An 11690-nucleotide genomic window follows, 5' to 3' on the forward strand; every position below is an offset into this window, starting at 1 on the left:
CAGAACAATTGAAATCCACTCCATTCTTTGAGCACAGAAATCTGGGGCATCAGTGTTAGCAGAGAGGTCTGGAGACCCCTCCTCCCATGGGCCTCAGTTCTTGGTAAGGACACAAAGAAGAATCTGAGGTCTTACCTGTTGCAAGAAAGTTTACTGAAGACAAGGAAAGAAAGAACAGAGAGAACACTTCAAGAGACAGATGGGCCAGGCCAGGGGAGAAAATGGCCCTGGAGGGCCTGGGTATAGAGTTTTTTGGTCATTTGCATAATCCAGGGAGTCATTGATTGACAACTGCAGGTTATATAACAAGATGCTCTACTGTGCATGTCCTTCCCATAATTCAGTCTCAGATGTATGTATTCATGTAATATCTATGAGCAGTTAATGAGTTCAGTGGCCACCAAAGGTTACTTTAGTACACGATAGTGTGAAGTGTGAGCATGTGCTACAGGGAAAGTCCTGCCAGTCGGCCAGTGGGGAATTCTTGCAGCTCTCCATCTATTTTGGAGTACTGATGGGGGCACATTTGGGGCAAGGCTGGTAAATTGCTTGGTGGGATTAGGTGGCCATTGGATGTTTAGCTGAAGGGGCTCTCACTGCTGTCTTCTAACTTCCTGCCAAACATCAGGCCTGCTCCCATCACCTACTTCTCTCCAGGGGACACAGGTTGGCATCAACTGGTGACAAATGTGCAGCGTGGGACTTAAAGCCTTTTTCTACTTCCCTTTTGCTACATGGAAGTTTTCATTGCACTTAAGCTGATTTCCATGCCCTCCCCCCACCATGATGACATGTCAGGAGCATGCATAGGTGGTATATTACCATTCAGCCCAGTGTTCCCAACTTGACTGGTGACAAGAATCAACAGAGCACCATCCCAGACATTTGGATTCAGTATGGCTTGACTGGGTCTGGGAATCAGAATTCTGACTTTGTCTTATCTGGAGGATGACTTGGGAAGCACTGATTTAGGCCATGCAGGGTAAACGTCTCACCTGGTCTAAAATGAGACCAAAGTAGAGGGATAGATGACACCACGGTGTGGACCCACCCTGGGAAGTCTTGTGAGTGGTGGTCTGCACGCTGGCTGTACATGAGAATCCCCTGGGGAACTCGAGAATCATATTACTCAGGCAGCACCCAGACCAATGAAGTCAGGATCTCTGAGAGCAGGATGTGTTTCTTCTTTCTTTCTTTTTTTTTTTTTAAGTATTTATTTATTTATTTGGCTGCATTGGGACTTAGTCATGGCTCATGGGATTTTCACTTCAGTATACAGTCTTTTCTCCAGCTGGACGTGGGCTCCAGAGGATGTGGATATAGTCGCCCCTGTGGAACGTGGGATCTTAGTTCCCCGACCAGGGATTGAACACGTTGGAAGGCAAATTCTTAACCACTGGGCCGCCAAGGAAGTCCCTGAGAGTGGGAGTTAAATAGCAGTTTAGTTGCTTTTAGTTTTTAAAGGTCCCCTGGTGATTTCAGTGTGCAGCCAGGGTTGAGAACCACACTGATCTAGAGAAAGTCACCATTTCACTGCACTCACACTCTTACTTACAGACCCCACCCCGCCCATAGCCTAAAAGAGGTGGCCTTCCCTATCTTCTGGCCCCGCCTCAGCTGATTGGACCAATAGTGGACACCGCATGTAATCCTGGCCCATCATAGTTTCTCTTGGGAATTTAGAATTGAACACAAAGGCTGAGTGAGTGGCTGTGGAGAGCTGAGGTTGCCCTCTTAAGGGAGCTGTGCTCAGTCAGACACCCCCTGGTTGGGTAGCAGAGCAAGGAGCGGGTGACCTGAGCCACTGTGCAGCCTGAGGCTGAGCCAAGAGGAAAGAGAAGCGGTTTCCTGTGATGAATTTCCCTTACGGCAACTCCCTTATTAGACTCCCTTATGGCAATCCTGATGGCAACCCCCTTGTTAAAGAGCATCTTTAAACGGACTTCTGTTCATTGCACTCAAACTGGATACCCCAGCCCAAGAGCCCTCCACCCCACTGCAGCCCCCATGGATCCACCCTGGAGGCCCAGGGAGGGGCAGCAGCTGGCGCCTACTGGGCACATGCCACAAGCAGGTACTTTCCGCGGGTTTTGTCTCCAAGCTTCCCAGCACCCCTGTAAAGTGGGAATGATTATCATTGTTCTAAGGGGAAGTGGGTGTTGTGCCCCAGCCTACCTGACTGATTAGTGTGGAGAGGAGACATAAAACTGGGTGTGCCAAACCACTTCCAATGCATCTTGCCGGAAGCCAGTTACACAGAGCAGGGCAGAGTGGAGGTCTTGCTGCAATAGGGAGTGCGGGGGCTGCTACTTGCCCTCCACCAGAGCAGGGACAAAGCATGAGAGGAGGGGGGCTGACCACTTGGAAACAATGCCACTGGGCCTTAGGCGTGCAGGGACGCACAGAGGACACTCACGGTAGCTGAAGCTGTGGCTGCTCTCATCACCACTGTGGCTGTCACACAGGCTGCAGAGTGCTTTGTGAACCAGCTCACTCCTACCCCATCCCGTGTGAGTCCTCATAATGTCTGATCCCTGTTGCTCTGATCACAATTTTAAAATATGTATTATTTGAGTGATTGGCTGGCTGGAGTCTGCTCCCCCATCAGATTCTAAGCTAGGCAGGAACTTTCCTCCGAACATTCCTGGTGCCTAGCCCAGTGCCTGGTGAGAGGAGGTGCTCAATGAATATGTTAAGAATGCGGAAGAGAGACAGTGCTCAACAGCAAGAATTATGACTCCATTTTCTAGATGGGGTGTGTGAAACCCAGAGAGGGGAAACCAAGTGGTCAGGATCAGACAGGAAGCAATGGATGGCTAAGCTGGGCGAGGACCTGACCCAGAGCAGGGAGGGAGGCCCAAGAAGACATAGCAGAAGTGAGATTTCAGAATGGCTGTAGGCATGAACAATTCTGGACAAATGAGTGTGGGACAGATGCCAAGAAGGGCCCCATGGGACTCCTGGGCACGAGACCTTTTTGTCCCCCATTCTTTGTAGGCAAGACTCCAGCAGCTTCCATGACCTTCTCTGAGTTCCAAAGGGAAGAGCAGTTGCTAATCAAGCGAGGAGCAGCAACAAAACCACCTGAAGCAGAGGCTCATCAACATTAGGTGACAGACTGTCCAGGATCCTTATTGTTGTCGTTCAGTTGCTCAGTCGTGTCCAACTCTCTGCAACCCCATGGACTGCAGCACACCAGGCTTCCCTGTCCTTCACCATCTCCTGGAGTTTGCTCAGACTCATGTCCATTGAGTCAGTGAGGCCATCCAACCATCTGTTGCCCCTTCTCCTCCTTCTTTCAATCTTGCCCAGCATCAGAGTCTTTTCCATTGAGTTGGCCCTTCACATCAGGGGCCAAAGGATTGGAACTTCAGCTTCAGCATCAGTCCTTCCAATGAATATTCAGGACTGATTCCCTTTAGGATTGATTGGTTTGATCTCCTTCCAGTCCAAGGGACTCTCAAGAGTCTTCTCCAGCATCACAGTTCAAAAGCATCAATTCTTTGGTGCTCAGTCTTCTTTATGGTCCAACTCTCATATCCATACATGACTACTGGAAAACCTGGGACCCTGCATACATCCTAATCCTATCAGCAACCCCACCCTATTGAAACTGCAGAAAAAAGAAGAATGCAAGACTGTTACTGCCTTGATCCTTATCACATACTCCTGCTTGACTATATAACTTTTCCTGACTCACCAAGGAGAGGGGTATAAGTCTTGAGGTGTGAGTCTACTGTGTTCCCCCTTTGCCTGTCAAAGTAATAAAGCCACTTTTTCCTTCTCCTCCATAATCTGTTCCCGTGTTCCTATTTGGCATCGGTGCACAGAGAGCCAAGATTTTGGCAACAAGATATAAAAGTGATGGTGGGGTCCTGAGTGAAGCCCCTTCCTTTGACAGAGACCTCTCTGATGGGGAACCACCCCTTCCAGCAGGTGGAATGAGCAGCTCTCTCCAAGGCTGAGAACCATAGGCCTGACCCAGAGCAAGCAGGAGGTGGGCCACAAGCTGGAGAAGGTGAAAGGCCTGCAGAACCTCACTACAAGGCCCATTAGAAAACGTGCTTTTTTTTTTTTTTAATGTGGACCATTTTTAAAGTCTTTATTGAATTTGTTACAATATTGCTTCTGTTTTTTAATGCTTTTTGGTTTTTTGGCTGCATGTGATATCTAAGCTCCCCAACCAGGGATCAAACCCACCACCTCTGCACTGGAAGGCGAACTCTTAATCACTGGACCACCAGGGAAGTACCTATCCTTGTTTTTAATGTTCCTAAATAGAGAGAAAGAGGGAGAGAGTTGAGCTTGTCTGTACAATAGGGAAAGACAACTATGATTGGTTGTCACCATGGGCTCTTAATTTCTATCCTGATGGAACAAGTCTCCCTCTTGGGCAGGGCACCCAGTATTGGAATGGGTCTGGCTCTGTGTCAGGGACAAGCCCTGCATAGCTCACCACCTGTGAGTCTCCTGGTTCACTGCCCCATGCTTGTTCTGAATGTCCTGAATGAAGGTTGGGGGCTGGAAGCTGAGTCGAGAAGGTGCCAATATATATATTGGGGAGTCCATAAGAATAATAACAGTAGAAGCAAACACTCACTGGTCACTCGCTCCATGCCAGACACCATTTGAAGTGCTTTGCAGGCATGATCTAATTCAATCCTCACAAGTTACATGGGCAACCTGCCCAAAGGCACACAGCTGGTATGTGGCAGAGCCAAGATTTAGACCCAGGTCGTCTGGCGCCAGATCTCATGCTCTTAACATCCTACACTTGCCACTGTGACCAGCCTTCACCTCTAGGTATGCTTTGTGTTTCAATGTGATTCAAATATCCAAGGTATGATTTTGCCTAATCCCAGTGCTGGCAGGCCCTAGGCCAGGGGATTGATTCAGAACTGGGGATTCAGCAATGGTGATGAGCAAAGGACTGTTTGGGGAAGTGACCTATATGAGCCAAAGGTTGCCAGGAAAAAAAAAGTGGGCGTGTGTGTGTTTGTGCGGGCGCGAGCATACATGATTAGGGAAGGGTGGGGGGATAGGGAGCTTCTTAAGCAGTGGGAAGAACATTTGGGTAGGTCTGGAGGGGAAGGAACTTGTGCATTTCAGGAAAAGGAGGTCAATGCAAGCTCTTGGGAACCCTCTGGAGCGAGGAAACCATACTGGGTCCTAAAAGCTCCCCCAGAGTCTTTGAGCCAGGTCCCTTCACAAACCTCCCTGGCTGAGTCCCACAAGGCACTTCTGGCCAGGATGCCGGCCTGCCGCTCCTATCCAGGTGGCCAAGCACCACTGCGGTTTCTCTTGGGCTCAGTATCTGGGTGCCTCTGAGGAGCCCCTACCATTCCTGCCCTCAGTCGAGTCGTGCCTTCTAACCCTGTAACGAAGAGGGTCCGAAGAGGGTCGGGGCACAAGGGTCCGAAGTGAGGGGTGGGGATAAAGGGAGGGTCCCGCGGCCAAGCTCCTCGCGGACGGCCCCTCCCAGTCCTAAGCTGGTCGCCTAGGAGACAGCTCCCGGTGCGCTCTCATTGGCCGGCCCGGCTCCGAGGGTGGGAGCTAGGCTCTGGGCTGCTTTCCGCACGTGCACGTGTGTGCGCGGGCTCACGTGTGTGTGCAGGGTGCGGGAGCCTTGAGCACCGAGCGGGTCTGGGTGCCCTGTGATCCCAGGAAGGAGGGAAGCGGCGGGAGGGGGGCGTGGACCCTTGGGAGGACCCAGATGGTCAGAGCTTGGTTGGTGGAGGCTTGGCCAGGGTGCACCTGTGAGCTGCGGGAGGGGGCTGTCCTGTAGATCTGTGCGTTCGTGTGAGTGCCTGGGTGAGAGGAGCCAGTGTGGTATACCAGTGTGAACAGCTATTATCTGTACCAGAGTGTACACTGAGGGTGTCTGCTTGCTTCAGGGGAAAGCCTTGTGTGTGGACACGTAAATTGCTGCCTGTGTAGGACAGTGTATGGGTCTGTATAAATGTGAGCTCTGCCGTGTGCACGTGTGCCCACTGGAGTGCGTGTGCGTGTGTGCACGTGTGTGGCAGAGAAGTGTGCATCTCCCATGCCTCAAATCTTTCCTCCATAGGCTCTCAGACGTCGTGTCACTCTCGTGCTCAAGCGCCCACCGTAGCTCCCCACTGCCCCATGGCGCCCTACAGAACACCCACCGCAGCTTCCCCAGCCCGCACACTCAAGTCTGCCCTCCCTGCCCCAGGAACACGGAGAGTCACCAGGGTCAGGGCTTCTGTCCCTGGTGCAGGGAAGGCTTCAAGGGCAGCTGTGAAGTGTTCAAAGCAGATTTTTCTAAAACTAAGCCATGGGGGGCTGGAGCTGAGGGCCTTGGGACCCTCGAAAAGCTGGGACCTACCTTTTCTCTCCCCTGCTTGCTCTCTTTACAGGAATGGTAACCTTCCCTTACGTCCCCACTGCCTGTGGGACTCCGGACTCCACAGCTGTGGGGTGTTTACAGGTGTTATTCCCTCAGCCACCTCCCTGCCCCATCCTCCCCTGCCTGCCAGTGTGTTTGGGAAACTTCCTTTTTTGGGAGGAGGGCTGGGGGCCAGCTAGGACCTGGGAGCCCATCATGGCCTCTTCAGCCTTCTGCTGCACCTCAGAACAACCTCCCATCTAGCCCACCCTTACAGCAGTCCTTTCTATCTCTGGGCAACTGCAGGAGCCCATCAACCTTGCCATGTCCCTATCCCTTCCAGCTGCCCTGCAGGACAAAGGAAACAGCTGTTCTCCTGGCTCCTGGCCAGCCAGGTGCCAGCCAGTGGCCGACCAGGCAGCCCTGCCCGGCACTTCGGGTGGCAGAGACTTCCACCAGTCCTTCTGTGGTCTGCCTATACTCTCTGGCAGAGGGTCTTGTCCCACTCCTCCTGGGCTGTCCTGCCTAGACGAGCTCTGGGGGCCCATCTGGTCCAACCCTAGCTGTGCAGAAAGGAAGGTGACGCAGAGGGACAGGGGCGCTCCCCAAGTGGCAAGAGACTGGTAGGCTCCCCAAGGAGGACTTAAGGTGATCTCCAGCGTATGTGTGGGGAATGGGTGCTCTGATGGCTGGGCCTCTGGGGGCCTTGGCTGTCCCAGCTCCAGACTGAGAGGCACCTGAGGAAGGCTGGGGGGACTGGGTAAGTGGGCCTGAGGTGGCCAGGGTCAGGGCAAGTTGAGGGGCCGGCAGGCCCCATGGGCCTCTGTTCCAGGTGACTGCGCAGTCAGTATGGCGCATGGCCAGGGGGATTTATGGGCCCAGGCGCAGGGCTAGGCCATAAATGTCGTTGTGCTAGAGGGCTGTAACTCTGCTTCGCCTCAGCAGCAGTGTGGGGGCAGGGAAGTGAGACAGGGGACACCGCTGAGTTCTGGGGGGAACCCTGAAGCTGGAAAGGAGTGGGGAGACCCGGCTGGTATTGTCCTCTCTCAGGCACTTGGGACGGTCGGCCCAGGGACCGGTGCAAGGCCACACCAAGCAGTGTCTTCCCCTCCTGGTGCTGGGCACTGGACAGAGCCCAGCAGACAGACACACAGAAAGCCTCACTCTAACCCGGCTCCATGCTGCTCGGGGCAGCCGCACACCCCTTCCCAGCTTGGGCTACTCCCTGTGCCCTTGGCGTGACCCGAAAGAGGCTCCAGAGCTGGCAGGCGATGGAAAGGGAGAGGGTTTACTGTGCCTGTGTCTCTCCTCTTTACGACGCTGTATTTTTTTAATGAGCTATGTAAATCTCTGCTGGTTGGAGAGCGAAAGTTACGGCCTCCAGCTGCCCCCCTCCTCTGGTGCTGGGTGCCCCTGGGGCCAGCCTGACCTTGTGCTTCCCATGGGAAAGCTTTCTGGATGCTACGGTGGTTGCCACCCTCCAGCTCAGCTGAGTCAGAGCTGGTGCTACTACTGACTCATTTTGTGACCTTGGACCTGTCACTCCCCATCTCTGAACCTCAGTTTGCTCATCTGCAAAATGGGAGCACACACTGTGCCTTGTGAGGTGCCACGTCTTAGCTGTGCAACTCTGCACAATGGCTAAGGCTCTCTGAGACTCATGTTTCTCATCATCAAACAGGGAGATGGTCATGCTGATCACTGCTCTGGGCTCAGCTCTGGACACTAGGAGTGGAGGACCACTGAGAGGGCCAGCAGTCCTCTCGCCTGCCTGGCTTTTTCTTTCCTCTGCTTCCAGCTTTATCTCCAGCTTTTTCCCCCTCCTCTGTTCCCCCGGAGCACCCTGTCACTCCATCCCCAGGCCTGACTGTCTCCATCGTGGTGTGTCTCAGCCCAGACTGGGAGTGAGGGGGTAGGGCCAGGGTGGAGCTGGTGGGAGGTACAGGGACAGCCATGCTCTGTTCCTGCTGGGGTCACGTCCAGGGCATGACTTGGCACAGGGGTTGGGATGTGAAGGAACTGGGAGAGGAGGGGGCTGGGGCTGAGACCCTGGAGCATCCCTCAGTCTCCATGGCCCTCAAGTCCTCAGCCTAGCCTTCCCAGACCCAGAAATCACCTGGCCTGGGCTGGAGTATAGAATGAGCCATAATAGGTTTATGAGGAGTCTGTAAATCCCTTTAAAGGCTAAGCAATCAGTTCCCTGAGGCAGTCAGAGCCAGGGCTTAGCTACATGGCCACTGATCTCAGACTTCTGCTCTGTAGTCCCCAGTTGCCTGGCAGGTACCAGGGCCAAATTGCTGGGCCTTGTGTATCATGCTCTCATCTCAGGAGCCCACAGAGATGTCTAGCTGACTGGGAGCCAGGAGGCAGAACTGATCAGGAGAAGCTTTGATCGTGACCCCCACCCATGTACTCACCCACCTGTGCCAAAGCACACTCTCCCTCACAAATCATTCCTATCCCACAAAGGAAAGGGGCTGGAGGAGGCGATGGAACCGTACCCACTTCACAGATGAGAAGCCTGAGTCTAGAGTGGCTCAAAGTAGAGACCTGCTTTCTTTTGCCATGAAGTACTTGTGCCCTTGAGTACTTGAGTATGAAGCCCGGCTTTGTCACCTACCTGGTGGTAAACCCCAGGACTGCTTTTCCTCCTTGAGCCTCAGTGTTCTCATCCAAAAGGCAGCACATGGGAACATATTCATGAAAGGATAAAATAAGAAATGTGGGTAAAGTGTCTGACCTGGTGCCTGGCACAGGCCTTGAGAAACAACAGCTCTTACTATGATTGCTGTATTACCACTGGTGTCCCCGCCACCTGCTTCTGTTTGAAAGCACAACGCACCAGGGGCAGCAAACGTAGGCTCAAGTCCTGGCTCCTACTTACCAGCTGTAGATCCATCTATAGGTCTGTAGCCATCACTAAGCCCCCTGTGCTCAGTTGCTTCAGTCGTGTCCGACTCTTTGTGATCCTATGGACTGTAGCACGCCAAGCTCCTCTGTCCATGGGATTCTCTATGGACACCGGAGTGGGTTGCCATGCCCTCTTCCAAGAGATCTTCCCGATCCAGCGATCAAACCTGCGTCTCCTGTGTCTCCTGCCTTGCAGGCAGATTCTTTACTGCTGAACTACCCAGGGAAGCCCCCTAAGTCCCCTGCTCCTGGGTAAACTTGTAGAGAGATCTGTGCACTAGTGAGCGGTTCCTGAAAGGGAAAAGGCACCTTTTTCCATGGGAGGTTCCTGGGGAGGATGACTTCCATCCGTGGCTACATCGACCCTCGCATCCAGCATGCCCTTTCACCATGTGACTCTGCAGCACCTCCCACCCCTGAATCTAGGTGGGCCTTGCCTTAAGCAATGGAATGCAGTAAAGGTGAAGCTGTGGGACTTCTGGCCTAGGCCTCAAGAGACCCGGCACCTTCCATTTAGCCCTCCTGGAGCACTGAGCTACCACAAGGAAGTCCGGCTAGCCTACTGGAGAGACCGTGTGGAAAGAGAGAAGCCTGCCAGCCTCCGGTCCTCCTAGCCTCCCCAGCTGAGACAACAGACATGGCCAGAAACCAACCTGGATCTTTCAGCCCCAGTCGGGGTTTCCTAGCTAACACTAGGCAGAGCAGAGATGAGCGGTCCTGACCAAACCTGCCCAGCTTATGAAGCTGGGAACAAACGAATGGTTGCTTGGTTTTGGAGAGCAACAACAGATAACTGATATAGTCCTTTAGCGCTTTCTGTACGGTTTTTACCCAGATTCGGTCTGGATGGGTGGAGCTCCCTGGCAGCAGTTGATTGGACAGCAGATGAGCACCTGACTCAGAGGCCGCTGAGGCATTGGCTGGCCACTGACCAATCAGATTTTTTTTTCCTCTGGAGCCATGAATGAAGAGATCAGAGATTCTAGCAAGGAAGATTATGAAGGCAGCTGAAGCTGGATTTTGGAATGGGAGCTGAGGATGACTTTCAGCCCTGTGCAGGCTATCATGTCATCAGGGGACACCAAATGAGGGAGAGCTTCAGTAAAGCTGATAGACGGTGGAAGCAGGTTCTGTGAAGGCCCCAATAAATCACTTCACTCCAGTTGGTCTGCTCTGACCTTGCTCCTGGGACCTCACGACCCATGACTTCAGGCCCTGAGTTCTGGGCTCAAGGTCCCCTGGGCCTCTTTAATAGCTGCCCAGGGTCTATACTGCTCCTCTGGCCACTCTTTTTCTATCCTGGGAAGTCAGGGGTGAGAGCTTAGAGTCTGCTACCACCCTCCTCACATGGGGCCCTAAGCCTCCAGTGGCAGATCAGAGGCTATGACCAGGTTTGGTTTCTACCCCAACCCCACTGGAGTTCCAGCTCTTTGGAATCCCCACTGTGTTCCCCACACAGTAGTTCAACCACCACTTCTCTGCCTGTCCATAATGACATCATGCTGATACAAGTGGTCACTACTGTACACCACACAGGTGCCACACCTGAGATGGTGCTTGAACCAAGGTCTGCCTGACTCCAAAGTCCATGCCCCAAACACCACTCTGCCGCATGATTCTAGGCAGGTTATTTTCCATCTCTGAGGGGTACACTGGGGTTGGGATTGGTGGGGGGCATAGCGTTTGCTGCTTCCTCAAATACTCACCCTGCTCAATGCTCTCCTTGGCCCAGTCCACTTGCTTGTCCAAGGGGAGGCTCCCAGTCTTACCACCTCTTCTCTTTATGGTATGCTGTCTCTTGCTGGAAGCTGTCTCTGGTCTTGGTCTTCTGGGAAGCAGGCTAAACTCTCAGGATTCAGTATCTTCCCTTTTCCCCAGTAGCTTGGACCCAGGGTGAAACGTGAGGAGAGCAGTGAGTATCCTATAGGACTTGATGAGAAAGGACACTCTGAGCCCACAACCCCACTGGGTCTGAGGCAGACTAGGACCATGCAGTGAGTGGTATCCATTCCTACTCTTTCTCTGTTGGAGGCTGTCAGGTCATGGAGAAAGTAACCCCTCCAGCCTGACATTCCATGCTATTCCACCTAAAATCTCAGGATTTTCAGCAGTTGAGTTCAGTCTTCTTTAGGTGAAGGTCCCATGGTTCGGAGAGGGCCATGCCTAAACCTAGGTTGCCGAGCTCCCAGCGTGGACTTCTACCAGTGTCCAGGTTCCTTTGCTTGGACCAACCCAGTCCCTCGACCCAGGGTGCTCACATTCCCCTGAACTGACTCTCTACCCCATCTGAAAACAACCTCACAATTTTCCCATGTCCTGAATTTCCTCAGGGGTCCGGTTCCTTCCCAATAGCCAAGACATTAGCCCTGCTCTTACCAGAACCTCGTGAGGCCCCAGGGATCCCGGAACCCCAGATGGGTTAAGTAACCAT

At 53.1% G+C, this 11690-nt stretch overlaps 1 long non-coding RNA gene across 1 annotated transcript; it reads right to left on the reverse strand.

Moving 5' to 3' along the window:
• Nucleotides 1-1238: 1238 nt before the first annotated feature.
• LOC129634180 (uncharacterized) lies at nucleotides 1239-10032 on the reverse strand. The gene is made up of 3 exons (XR_008705461.1): nucleotides 9913-10032; nucleotides 9234-9550; nucleotides 1239-1416 (listed from the first exon to the last, which is right to left on the reverse strand). It is a non-coding gene; the product is annotated as an uncharacterized LOC129634180 (long non-coding RNA).
• Between the last annotated feature and the right edge of the window lie 1658 nt (nucleotides 10033-11690).

Source organism: Bubalus kerabau, chromosome 19 (genome assembly GCF_029407905.1).
Source record: "Bubalus kerabau isolate K-KA32 ecotype Philippines breed swamp buffalo chromosome 19, PCC_UOA_SB_1v2, whole genome shotgun sequence".
Taxonomy (NCBI): Eukaryota; Metazoa; Chordata; class Mammalia; order Artiodactyla; family Bovidae; genus Bubalus; species Bubalus kerabau.